Consider the following 12,288-nt stretch of genomic DNA (forward strand, 5'->3'; position numbering starts at 1 on the left):
AATTGCAAGCGTAGAATTGGTCAAGTTGAGGGTACAATATCCAAAGGTAATTTTCGAGGCAGAGATGACCTAGGCTGTTGTTTTTAAAGAGCCATTCTCGTAAGAATCCAACGAGGTGGTTGAAACTTCAACCATGTGGAGGCCTTATATCTTTTGATTATGACAAAGGATATGTGAGTTTTATAGAATACCTAACTCCAATGAGATACTAGGGCCGGAGGCAAATGAGAACGCTTGATTGCACAACGATAAGTCATCCTAGGTGGATTATGACAGCCCCTCCATCCCCTTCTTTCGGTTAACCCCGAGCTCATAAGGTTTGATGCTAACACAATTAGACCCCATCGGATAGAGTCAGTTGGTAGGGTCATGGATGTTGTGGCGCGAGGAAGTTGGGGGGAGGAAATGCCCTTTTTTTTGTAATTCAAACTATTTACAAGCGAATAATGCCCTGAGTACAAGACACTATTCATGTAGGGGCCTTACAAGCCCCTTACTGTAGAGGGCGAGTCAGTGGGTCAGACCTAAATTTTAAGAAAAAGTCACGCTAGCGCCGCACCTTGTGTCTGTCCTGGCAGAGGCCTGTGAGCCTCTGCCCTGTATGTGAGGCATGGTTCTTTACCAGCCAATGATCATTGGCTCTAAAGATAAGGAAGTGCAAAAGGGGTGGTACTATGTCAGTCTCTAGGACTCTTGTCGTACATTCATGCTAGGCTTATGATAAGTATAACTTTACATTTATTCAAGCTATCAAAAGTGGCATTTGGGAGTGCTAATATTGATCAGATACTTAATTTTGTTTATTTTATGATTAATTTAGGAAAAAAATTCAAATTGGACTAGTTTGGATGAAATTGGATTGGAGCTATACAAGATTGGGAAATTGAAACCAACAAAATCAAGATTTGAAGTTGAGGGACTTCGTTGCAATTAAGAATGACCGAAGCTGAACGAGAAGTTGGAGTTAAGGACCAAAATACAGTAGATTGGAAATTCCAAGGGCCAAAATGTGAGCGATCGCATAGGTTGATTTTTGAATTTCGAGTAGCAAGTGACCTTATGTTGTCGCAGCTAAATGCCCTATACGATTGCCTAGGGTAATGGAAGCTAAAAGTCCAGATTTTTATTGGTTTCCTAGGTTGGCTCAAATTCTACACGTGAAACGTCATTTGACTCGTATTTAGACCAATTTTTGATATTATATCTAGTTTTCATTATTAATTTATTCGAACACAATTATAGAGAGAGAAACATATAGCAAATCAAGATCAAATTAGCACAATCTAGGATTTTTAAGATTTTGGGCTTGAAGAAGAAGATTCTTGAAACAAGATCTACTCTTTTCTTTCATCTTTGATTCAAAACTCAGTGATGAACTTTATTCTTTTTAGTTATTTTTCTTTCGTTAGTATGGGAAGGTAATCATTAGTTTGCACAGTACTATGTGTGATTATTTATTTTTAAATTTTAAGATTCTTGTAGTTTAATTTTTCATGTGTTGATTTTACTTACAATTTTTAATAATAAGATTGATTTTCCACTATTTAATTAAATTGTGATTTTGTTACCGATCAGGAGATAAGTTATAGATTTAGACTACAAAGTAAAATTCGAAAATTTGGATAAAGGGGTAGAGATACACTTTTATGATTATAATGGTTGATAATAGGATTCTTAGAATTTGAATGCATTTGGTTAAAATTTATTCGGATTCACTTAGAAGTGTAGTGAATTGACATAGCTAAATAGAATTAATTTGAACTTTAGAGAAATATTATTATTATTATTATTATTATTATTATTATTATTATTATTACTACATTTTATCTCCTAATCAAACTATCAAACCACCTGTTGAACGAAGGAAAGCATTTCGTGAACTTTGTCACATCTAGCAAAGTGAAGGCAACAAAGACCTAAGAAGTGTGCAAGTAGGCAAACCTTTCCCTTCATCCATGCTATTTCCAAACTAGTAAGTAAATGCACGTGGGCCAATAAATAAAGCGTGATTCTTAAATTGAATTAGTTATAAGATAATCAATAAAGAGCTGCCACATGCCATTCTCTCAAAATGATCGAATTATCTCTAAACATTGAAAGAAATCTATAGATACAACCTTACTTGAGGAGAAACGTATGCAATTCAAATATCTCCCTTCCAAATAGCAATTTCATCTCTTGCTTCAGTTTGAGGACAAAAGTAATGAGAATTGAAAGTGAACTTCCTGTTTAGGTGAGAGAATTTATTGATTCAATTTCTACTTTTAACAAATTGGTACCATCTATGAAAAACTTGAATAAAGTAGACCACAAATTTCCATGCTTTAAGCTAAGAAATCCATGAAATCTAATGAATGAAACAAACAAGGAAAAGTCAAACATTAACTGGAGTGCTGAAGAATGAGAATCCGAAGATGCCTCAGACCAATACAGAGTAAACTCGGCAGCAGAGACTATTCGAAAGATAAACAAAGGTCTGAAAGCACAATGATGAGAAACACTGCTCTGCTCTGGAAGGTTTATAGGTAATACACAATTCTTGACCCTTCAATTTTATCTATCAAACTTAGAATTAAAATTTCAAGAATTGGAGATGAAGTAGTCATAATCGAGGTAGCAATAGCAGTGAATGTTTTCACTGTATACTCCTGAATAATAAAAGCACAAAAAGTGCTATACAATGAAGAATTCGACTGAATAAAAAAAAAAAAAAAAACCCTTAGATCCTTGTGTCGAATCCTCACCACTTTACTAGAGGAGACCCCGTCGCTGATAGGCTACTTTTTTAGTGAATATAGGAGAGGAGAACCAGGAATACCAAGAATACATGAACTTTGACATCATCAAGGGTAAATCTACGTACGACAAAGTCCTTGGACAACCTAACCTGAAGTAGACGACCATAGTTATCTCCCTCTATCATTTGCATATGAGATACTCCACGAATAAAGGTGAAGTGTCTTTAAAGTAAAATGAATGGATCTTATGTAGGAACTGCAAAAGCAACAAAAAAATGAGGTCTGAGAGCTCCTAAGATTATCATCGTTGTAGTTGAAATGAGTAACCTCGAGGATAAACTAGAAATTGATGACTCTAAAGACCCCGCATAACTGAGTGTACATCAGAAGCAACAATGATCGAAGTGCTAGAAAGTTTATCTGTTAGCTCAAAAGATTCGAGTAGAGCTCTAAAAATCGGTAAGGACTTAAGTGAACCTATGAAAGGCTTGCTATAAACTTCATAGCTTTGAACCTGGATGCGTTCACCTGGAAACATACAAAAATGATAGGGATCGATCCTGAAGTTTCCTATCAGAAAATGGCTTTATCTGCGAAGTTCACTACCCAGTTTAGATATGCAATCCGATTCTAGATTTTATGGATTTGAATAAAGCTTGTTCTAAAAGACTAGTTTTCGTTCCTTGAAATTCATTAGCTAGTAGATGCTACGAAGTGATGTCATTTTGGGCTAAAAAATGTGGAGGACTACGTATCAAATGCTAGTGAACAAAATGTTCGCAAACCAAATAGAGAAAACAATGGAAGCGTACGACGATATGCCTATAAAAAGCCTTCAGGCTAGAGGGTATTTGAAACACTTAAAAGAGCCTTTCAATGTATTGCAAAAGTACAGAATGAAACTCAATTCATTAAAATGCATGTTTGGAATAAAATCTAGAAAGCTCTTTAGTAATATGGTCAATCAGCAAGGTATTGAAGTGAACTTCAACAAAATTCAGGCCCTCAAAAAATGCAGTCCCCATCTAACCCAAAAGATGTGCAAAGCTTAACAGTGATGGTCGTCACCCTAAGTAGGTTTGTATCTTGAGTAATAGACAAATGTTCTCCTTTTTCAAGTGCTGAAAGGAGGAAAGAAATATATGAACATGAATTCCAAGCGTTAAAAGATCACCTGGGAAAAGCATCTCTATAAGCTAAACCTGAGAACCAAAAAAAAAAAACTATTGCTATATCTAACAGTATCCAAGGCAACGGTCAACTTGGTACTCGTAAAAGAAGAAGGGCACTGATTGGAAGCACAATTGACCTTTTTTTAGTCACTCAAGGAGAATAAGATGAGTAGAAGAATGAGCCAAAGACAACTAACCCTCTAACCTAAGCACAATAGTAATAAACGAAATCTTAAAAAGCTGAAAATGTTTCTGGAAACAAGTAAACAAAGGTGAAACCTTGGCTTCTTTTTCTTACCCTTACTATGTAAATAAAGTCTTGTAAGGACTAGATGTAAGATATTCGAATATGAAAAAGTTGGCCTTTACCTTAGTTACGATGTTGCAAAAGCTGTGACCCTATTTCTAGAGCTATAGCATTGCAGTATTAACAAATTTCCCACTCAAACAAGTGTTGCAAAAGCCTAACGTGTCAGGAAGATTAACGAAATTGATAGTAGAGGTGGGACAATTTGAGAAAAAAACTATTAAGGATGATCCGTAGTTAAGCACTTGCATTAGCTGACTTTATTGCAGAATTGTCAGATGTTCCTATCCCTGAGAAAGAGCTAGAACAGGGAACATAGAATTTGTCTGTGGATGGATTATCGGGAGATAGAGCACAAATTGAATTACGCATCAAAATTCACATTTGAAGCAACTAATAATGTGGGCTGAATATGAAGCACTATTGGTAGGCCTATGGCTGGCAAAAGAAATGCATGCTCGAAATATTGAAATAAAAAGTGACTCATGGTTGTAAACCAATTAAACGAGACATTCACTTCCAAGGGTAAAAAATGGTTGTATATCTCACGGAAGCCATAAGGTTACTTTAGTATTTCGACAAGTTTGAACTTACCTTAATTCCTAGAAAGGAAAACGAGCATGCAAATGACTTGTTAAAATTGGCAAATTCAAAAGACGCATAACTGTTTAAAATAGTCTTCGTAGAATTGTTTTCAGAACTATCAATTGGCCAAAAAATAAAGAAAATCCTATGCATACAAGGTAAATGCATGGATTCAAGACATCATTTTTTTAAAGATGGAGTACTCGTTGAAGATACAAAGATAGCCCAAAAATTGTGAATAAGAGCTGCTAGGTATACACTGCAAGGTGATATCTTATTCAAGTGAGTGTATAGACTCCATCTCTTTAGATATATAAGCAATGACAAGGCTTGGTGTGTGATGAAGGAGATCCACGAAGGCGTATGTGGTAACCTCACTAATGGACACTCTTTAGCATAAATGACCTTGAAATAAGGATGTTATTAGCATAATATGAGAAAGGATGTAATGAACTTTGCTAGGAAATGTGAAAAATGTCAAACGTTCACACCTATTCTACGACAACCCTTACAAGAATTGATAATCGGTAGTGGTCTCTGGCCCTTGGTGATTTGTTTAACATGCTTACTATTATGGTGAATATAGTGGGTGCATCATGTAAGCGTGTAGATACTCTTCGAACAAGTTATCATTTTGAGATTTTGATGAAACTTAATATTGGGAAACTTTGAGGTGGCAGTAATAAGTTTCAAAAATGAGTTTGGCTCGACATTAAAAGATAAAGGCATTTATCCTGCCGATCAAGTGGTGACAGATATTCAAGGAAAAATTTCTTTTCATTGTCTACGACAACTCTTCAAAAGCCACATTTGTAGCTACTGTGGTAGTTTCATAATATTAAGTTTTTGTTCCATTTAGAATCTAGGCTTATTCTAATCGGTAATATATTTTTGAGACAAAAAATATATTACTCAATTATATCTGGTACAGGATGTCAATGGGAGCATACCTTTTTTCTAAAGGTCATCTCGTTCTCTCCAATTATTAAGAAGTTGTGAGCCGTGACAAATTGCTCCATTTTCCAAAAGTATTACATTCTCAAACCTGTCAAATCGAGAATACATAAAAGAATTACAATAAAGCTACAAGTACAGGGGTTGGTTCACAGGCTGCTTACAGGATTTCAAAAATTTCTTACGTGGCACTTTAAAAACAAACAATCAAATAAAAGGAAACATGGCGGGGGAAAACACAAATTTTTTTTCCCACCATTCTCACCCCCGAGCTCCCCCAAATTGGAGATAAGCCCGACGACTGTGAAGACCAAATATGGCGTAAGAAGGGCAGGAAATCACAATCTTTAAATCCATTCATCCCCGTCGACCTCCCCCAAATTGGAGATAAGCCTGGCGACTGTGAAGACTAAATCCGGCAGGAAATCACTAATTTTCCCACCATTCACCCCCATCGACCTCCCCAAAATTAGAGAGATGCCCGCACCCGTCAAAACCGAATCCGACGTCTTCTGACTGTAAATCGATTAGCGCAGCCATTTCGACGGCTTATTCCGGCTCTGAGATCAGTTGTGTATATTAAGCTCAACACTTTTTGTCTGATTCACTTTTTAAATTTTCTTTTGACGTGTTGGCTGCATTTTTAATGAGGTATTTGAAGTTTTACATGATAAAGTTTCGAGCTGTTTGTTTAGTTATCGGGCATAGCTGCCATTATGAAGTTAGATGTAAAGGATCTGGTGTTCACGAGACTTTTCACATAGATTCAAGTAAATTTCATAGTTGCTGTTATTTGGATTTGCTTATGATAATACTTTCTCATATCATTATCGGTGTAAAGCTATTTTTTATTATTATTATTTTTTTAAATCAGAGCACGTCTTAATTACAGAACTTCATTGTTAATATGAATTTAAGTCCCTTCTTGCTTCATTTGAGTTATATGGTTTCTAATCTCATGATGAGATGAAGGAATGTTGGAGTTTGTCACAATTATAGAAGCGTGTTGCACTACCTCGAGGACTGCCCGAGAGAATGTCAATGCCGGTGGTGTGAACATGGATATAAAAATTGCGGGTTGATACTCATTCAAAACATGCAGAAATAACTGTAGCTATTTTGACTGGATTGTGCTAGGAGTAAATTTCATAGTTGCTGTTATTTGGATTTGCTTATGATAATACTTTCTCATATCATTATCGGTGTAAAGCTATTTTTTATTAGTATTATTTTTTTAAATCAGAGCACGTCTTAATTACAGAACTTCATTGTTAATATGAATTTAAGTCCCTTCTTGCTTCATTTGAGTTATATGGTTTCTAATCTCATGATTAGATGAAGGAATGTTGGAGTTTGTCACAATTATAGAAGCGTGTTGCACTACCTCGAGGACTGCCCGAGAGAATGTCAATGCCGGTGGTGTGAACATGGATATAAAAATTGCGGGTTGATACTCATTCAAAACATGCAGTAATAACTGTAGCTATTTTGACTGGATTGTGCTAGGAGAATCAAGTGGCGAATCAAGTCTCAATAATGAAACAATGAATCAGGCAACGAACGAGGACGTCGAAAAATTTGTCAAGCATACTTGAAATGCTAGCTCGAACAAGCGAGAAACGAAGTTCCAAGATTTTGTTGAACGTGACATTTCGCAAGGGAAAATGGTGTGATGAAGGGAATTGGAAAGGGGTTGGCTGGATTATGTTTAATAAATTGAAAGGGTTGTCTAGTTACGTTTGTAGTACAAAGACTAATAGTGTTGCATTTTGTATTTCCATTGTTCTGTAATGTCATAATTAGTGTGGTGCTACATTTTGGATGATGTAATAGAAGTTATTTATAATCAAATTGCAATGGTAAATGTTGTGAACCACGAATGTGAAGGTCTATCATTCTATATTCATCATTCTAGTAAATGTTATGGATTTCTATAGTGCTTTGTTGAACACTCCTTAATCCTTTTGTGAGTAATATAAGTCAGAATATGAGATCTTATACACAAACATGAGCATAAAAATAAGAATATATATTAACAAAAAACCACTTTGAAACCATGCACAAGTAACAATTCGACCAACACAATTTTTATGATAAATGCTGCTACATCTACCTTAACACATATCAGTGGCTCCAAGCACATGGATGACAATAAAAATGAAAATCAGCCAGCTTTACATCCTCTGCTACATCTACTTTAACACATATCAGTGGCTCCAAGCTCAAAACTTTATCATGTAAAACTCCAAACACCTCCTTAACAACGCTGCCAACACGTCAAAAGAAAATTTAAAAAGTGATCACACAAAAAGTTCTGAGTTTAATATACACAGCTGACCTCACAGCCGGAAGAAGCCGTCGAAATGGCTGGTCTAATATATTTACAGCCAGAAAACGTTGGATTCGGTTTTGACAGGTGCGGTCTTCTCTCCAATTTTGGGGAAGGCGACGGAGGTGAATGGTAGGAAAATTAGTGATTTCCTGCCTTCCTTAAGCTGGATTTAGTTTTCACAGTTGCCAGGCTTATCTCCAATTTGGGGGAGGTCGACGGGGATGAATGAATTTAAAACATTGTGATTTCCTGCCCTTCTTACGCCATATTTGGTTTTCACAGTCGCTGGGCTTATCTCCAATTTGGGGGAGCTCTACGGGGGTGAGAATGATGGGAAAAAAAATTTGTGTTTTCCCCCGCCATGTTTCCTTTTATTTGATTGTTTGTTTTTAGAAGTGCCACGTAATAAAATTTTAAAATCCTGTAAGGAGCCTGTGAACTAGCCCCTGTACTTGTAGCTTTATTGAAAGAATTATACTAGATGTACACTTTGGTGCACATCTTCAATGACATTCTCTCTATGTGGAGAAAATCTGTGTAATGATATGATGTGTTTCCTCAAAATCAATGGCGTCGATCATACTAAATGGTAGGGTGTAAAGAAAAGTTTACATGTAGCATAGTTTTACATAAAAGGGGGCACAATTTGATTGAATATTCCAAGCAAAATGATAGTCTGACATGGTCATTTGCACATACCCTGACCAAATTATCTCTCAAACAAGGGGACCCACACCCATTTTTAAGGACAAAAAAATGTCCACCTTCTCATTGTTTGGCCAGAGTCTTTGTAAATGACCTTGTCAGATCATCATAGTCCATATTCCAAAATTTATCCCATTTTCCTCATGATGCCTTTTCAATGACATTCTCTCTATGTGGAGAAAATCTGTGTAATGATATGATGTGTTTCCTCAAAATCAATGGCGTCGATCATACTAAATGATAGGGTGTAAAGAAAAGTTTACATGTAGCATAGTTTTACATAAAAGGGGGCACAATTTGATTGAATATTCCAAGCAAAATGATAGTCTGACATGGTCATTTGCACATACCCTGGCCAAATTATCTCTCAAACAAGGGGACCCTCACCCATTTTTAAGGACAAAAAAATGTCCACCTTCTCATTGTTTGGCCAGAGTCTTTGTAAATGACCTTGTCAGATCATCATAGTCCATATTCCAAAATTTATCCCATTTTCCTCATGATGCCTTTTTACCTTTTCTAGATGTCTTTGTACTCATAAAATTCCATCAGTGAGTTGAAAGCAGTGCCAAGAGTCTACATTATTGGTAAGATGAGTAGTAATGATTAATGAAATTCCACAGGTGTATGGTATCATAATCAAATAATAGAGCAGTTAATAAAGTTTCGTTCTTACGAGGGCTAATTACTTAATTTAGTTTTCAATTAATGTCTTGAATTGAGATGAATTTTATATTAATGATCTAAATTATACATTAAATTTATTAATTTAACTAATTAATATGGAAGTGTTATGAAACTCAAGTAATGGATAAATACTAGAATTACGAATTTTCATACTTTCATCCATTTTAATATTAATTCATAATATATTTGTGTATGAAGATGAGTGTTCTTAATTTATTTAATAATCTCTCAAGTAAAATAAAAAAAAAATCCTCACTAACTTTCTATATATTTATAAAAGATGCGAACATGCAAATATTCATTAAATCACAAGAAGATCTAAATGATCACGCAAAGGATAAAGGTATATCTCTATCTCTTATCGAACTTTACAATAATTGTTACTATGTGCTTCCTTCTCTCAAATATCAATAGAAATTACTAACAGTTCAACTAGTGATCAATTAATTGAAAAGAATTAAGTACCTAACAATCATTCAAAATCAAATTTATGCTTTAATGTCAAAATATAAAATTAAATATAAAAACTTTAAAAGTAGAGTTCAATGTTATCCTATCATCTATTCAATTATTCAATCATCATATTAATTACAAAAAAACACAAAATAATAGATACAACATTACTCAGATTTGAATAATTGGAATGATTATGGAATGAAGTCTTGATGTTCTTGAATCTCTTCAATGGCTTATTGATCCCCCTTTAGGTTCTTCTTATTCAACTCAAGAAATAGATGTACGAAAAAATAATATAGTGAATATGTTCCCTAAAAAGCTTATATAAAGCTTTGAATGGATATAAGGAATTTTTGAACAAAGCTTCCTTTTTTGGCTCTCTTCTAACAAGAAATATGATTTGTCTAATCTAAAAAGCATCATTAGGCTTGAATAATAAATGTATAATACATTCCCACAAGCACTCTTGAATTGTTGAATGAAGGAATGTATTTATGGGGGAGGATTTAGTTTAAAATCTATGTTCCAATTGGTTTTCAAGTAGAGTTTAAACTTTCAATTGAAAAAGGAAACAAAAATATAATTGTACGGATTTCCTAGATTTATGCTTTGGGATCGCAACTAATTCACTCCTGCGATCTCATGGAGTAATAACTTCTGTCCATGCTCAGTTTGGTCCCCACATTTCTTCTTTCATTAGACTTTATTTTCACATTTAATCCGTCATTTTTGAATCTTCTAAATTAAGTCCTCATCATCCCAAATTCATCAATAATTGATTTGACGCAAGTTTCGAAAGTTTGTAATTTACTCTCCAAACTTGCCAATTGTTGAATTTTAGCTCTCGTAACTTATGAGTTTCATTTGATTGCCTACACTTCCAATTGATCAACTACAACTCAGCTAATCTTCAAATGTTTCGAAACAACTCCAATTATGTTCCAAGTGCATTCAAATTAGAGTTTTAACTATAATTAACTATATTTACACAAAATTAATTAAGTAGAGATCCATTCAATTCATCATAAATAAGTAAAGAAACCCTGAATATGTGCATAACGTGCACTATTAAGATTTGTGGTTCCATATTAAAGATTAACTTTGTTAAGAAAAGTAGCCAAATCCCTTATATATGTTGGCCTATATTACAATATTTAACCCATGTTAAAATTTTCCTCTAACATGCTCCCATATCATGGTCCATACCTTGGTAATTAGTTGATGTGAAATTTCTTCTTAAAATGTCAGCTTTGTTAAGATAAGTAGTACAGTCTCTATTATATGTTGATTTATATTTTTGACATTTAACTAATGTGAGATTCCTAACTTGTCCTTTTTAAGATGGTGACTTGTTTGATGGGATAAATCTTAAAATTCGTGTTCTTTTTCTATTTTAAATCTTAATTATATCAAATTACTCATTTGAGTTTAATGAACTCCAACACCATATTAAGAGCTCGTTTAGCATACTTTTGAAAAGTCAAAAAGAGCTTTTGAGACTCAAAAACTATTTTTGAACCATTTAACTAATTTTATGAAGACCTTCTAGTATTTAGAAAAGCTCTTAGAGAAAGTTGGTTTGATGTAACTTTCTTTAAAAATACTTCCAAGATAATAAAAAAATTCTTTTAGAAATTAGCCAAACAAATATTAACGTAGCCTTATTCTTTAAAAGTCATTATTACAAAATATATTCTTCTTAACAATGGGGATCAAAACAAACCCTAATCTCTTACAACATCTACAAGAGATTCTATATTTAAAAAGAGCATTTTTTATATAATAGAAAGTATCTTTACATTTATAGATAAAACTATCTATACATTTCAACAATATTTTCTATTTTGACTCTTCGTAGTAATATTTATTGATTTTTATATTTTATTTAACAAATTCTTTTTAGATATCAATGACCAGTCAATTTAAATATGATTTGAATAATTTAAGAAAATAGGTTTTAAAACTTGTAGCTTATTAAATGCAATCATAATAAATTAAGAATAGAGAGTGGGTAGCTAAACTCACTCCTTAATTTAAAAAGTTAAAATAAAAAGTATGTTGAAACTTATTTTTAAATATTAAATCTTCAAAATAAAGAGCATTTTGCATTTAGAAAGTATCTTGAAGATGCTCTTTATTTTAATATTTAATCGATCTGCAATTTATCTTTAAACTTTTGATGCAAACTTTAAGGTGGACACAGTCTCTCGCTAGTCCAACACTACTGAATGTTTTCCTTGTGGAAAGGCTTTTGTCGCAATTCAAGGGTTCTTAATGTACGTATAACAACATTTTTTTCTTATAGTACCTGTAAATTAATGTTCTTTACTCTTGTAATTCACTTGTAAGCTC

The 12,288-nt window shown here is 33.8% G+C and overlaps 1 long non-coding RNA gene across 2 annotated transcripts; it reads right to left on the reverse strand.

The window, feature by feature from the left end:
* Nucleotides 1–2,054: 2,054 nt before the first annotated feature.
* On the reverse strand, nt 2,055–8,410 carry LOC111393697. Of its 2 annotated transcripts, XR_002702478.1 has the most exons (4): nt 8,095–8,410; nt 7,870–8,022; nt 5,753–5,847; nt 2,055–2,225 (listed from the first exon to the last, which is right to left on the reverse strand). It is a non-coding gene; the product is annotated as an uncharacterized LOC111393697 (long non-coding RNA). The 2 variants fall into 2 exon arrangements; XR_002702477.1 differs by having other exon boundaries at nt 7,870–8,410.
* Between the last annotated feature and the right edge of the window lie 3,878 nt (nt 8,411–12,288).

The sequence above is a fragment of the Olea europaea genome, chromosome 4, assembly GCF_002742605.1.
Source record: "Olea europaea var. sylvestris chromosome 4, O_europaea_v1, whole genome shotgun sequence".
Classification (NCBI taxonomy): Eukaryota; Viridiplantae; Streptophyta; class Magnoliopsida; order Lamiales; family Oleaceae; genus Olea; species Olea europaea.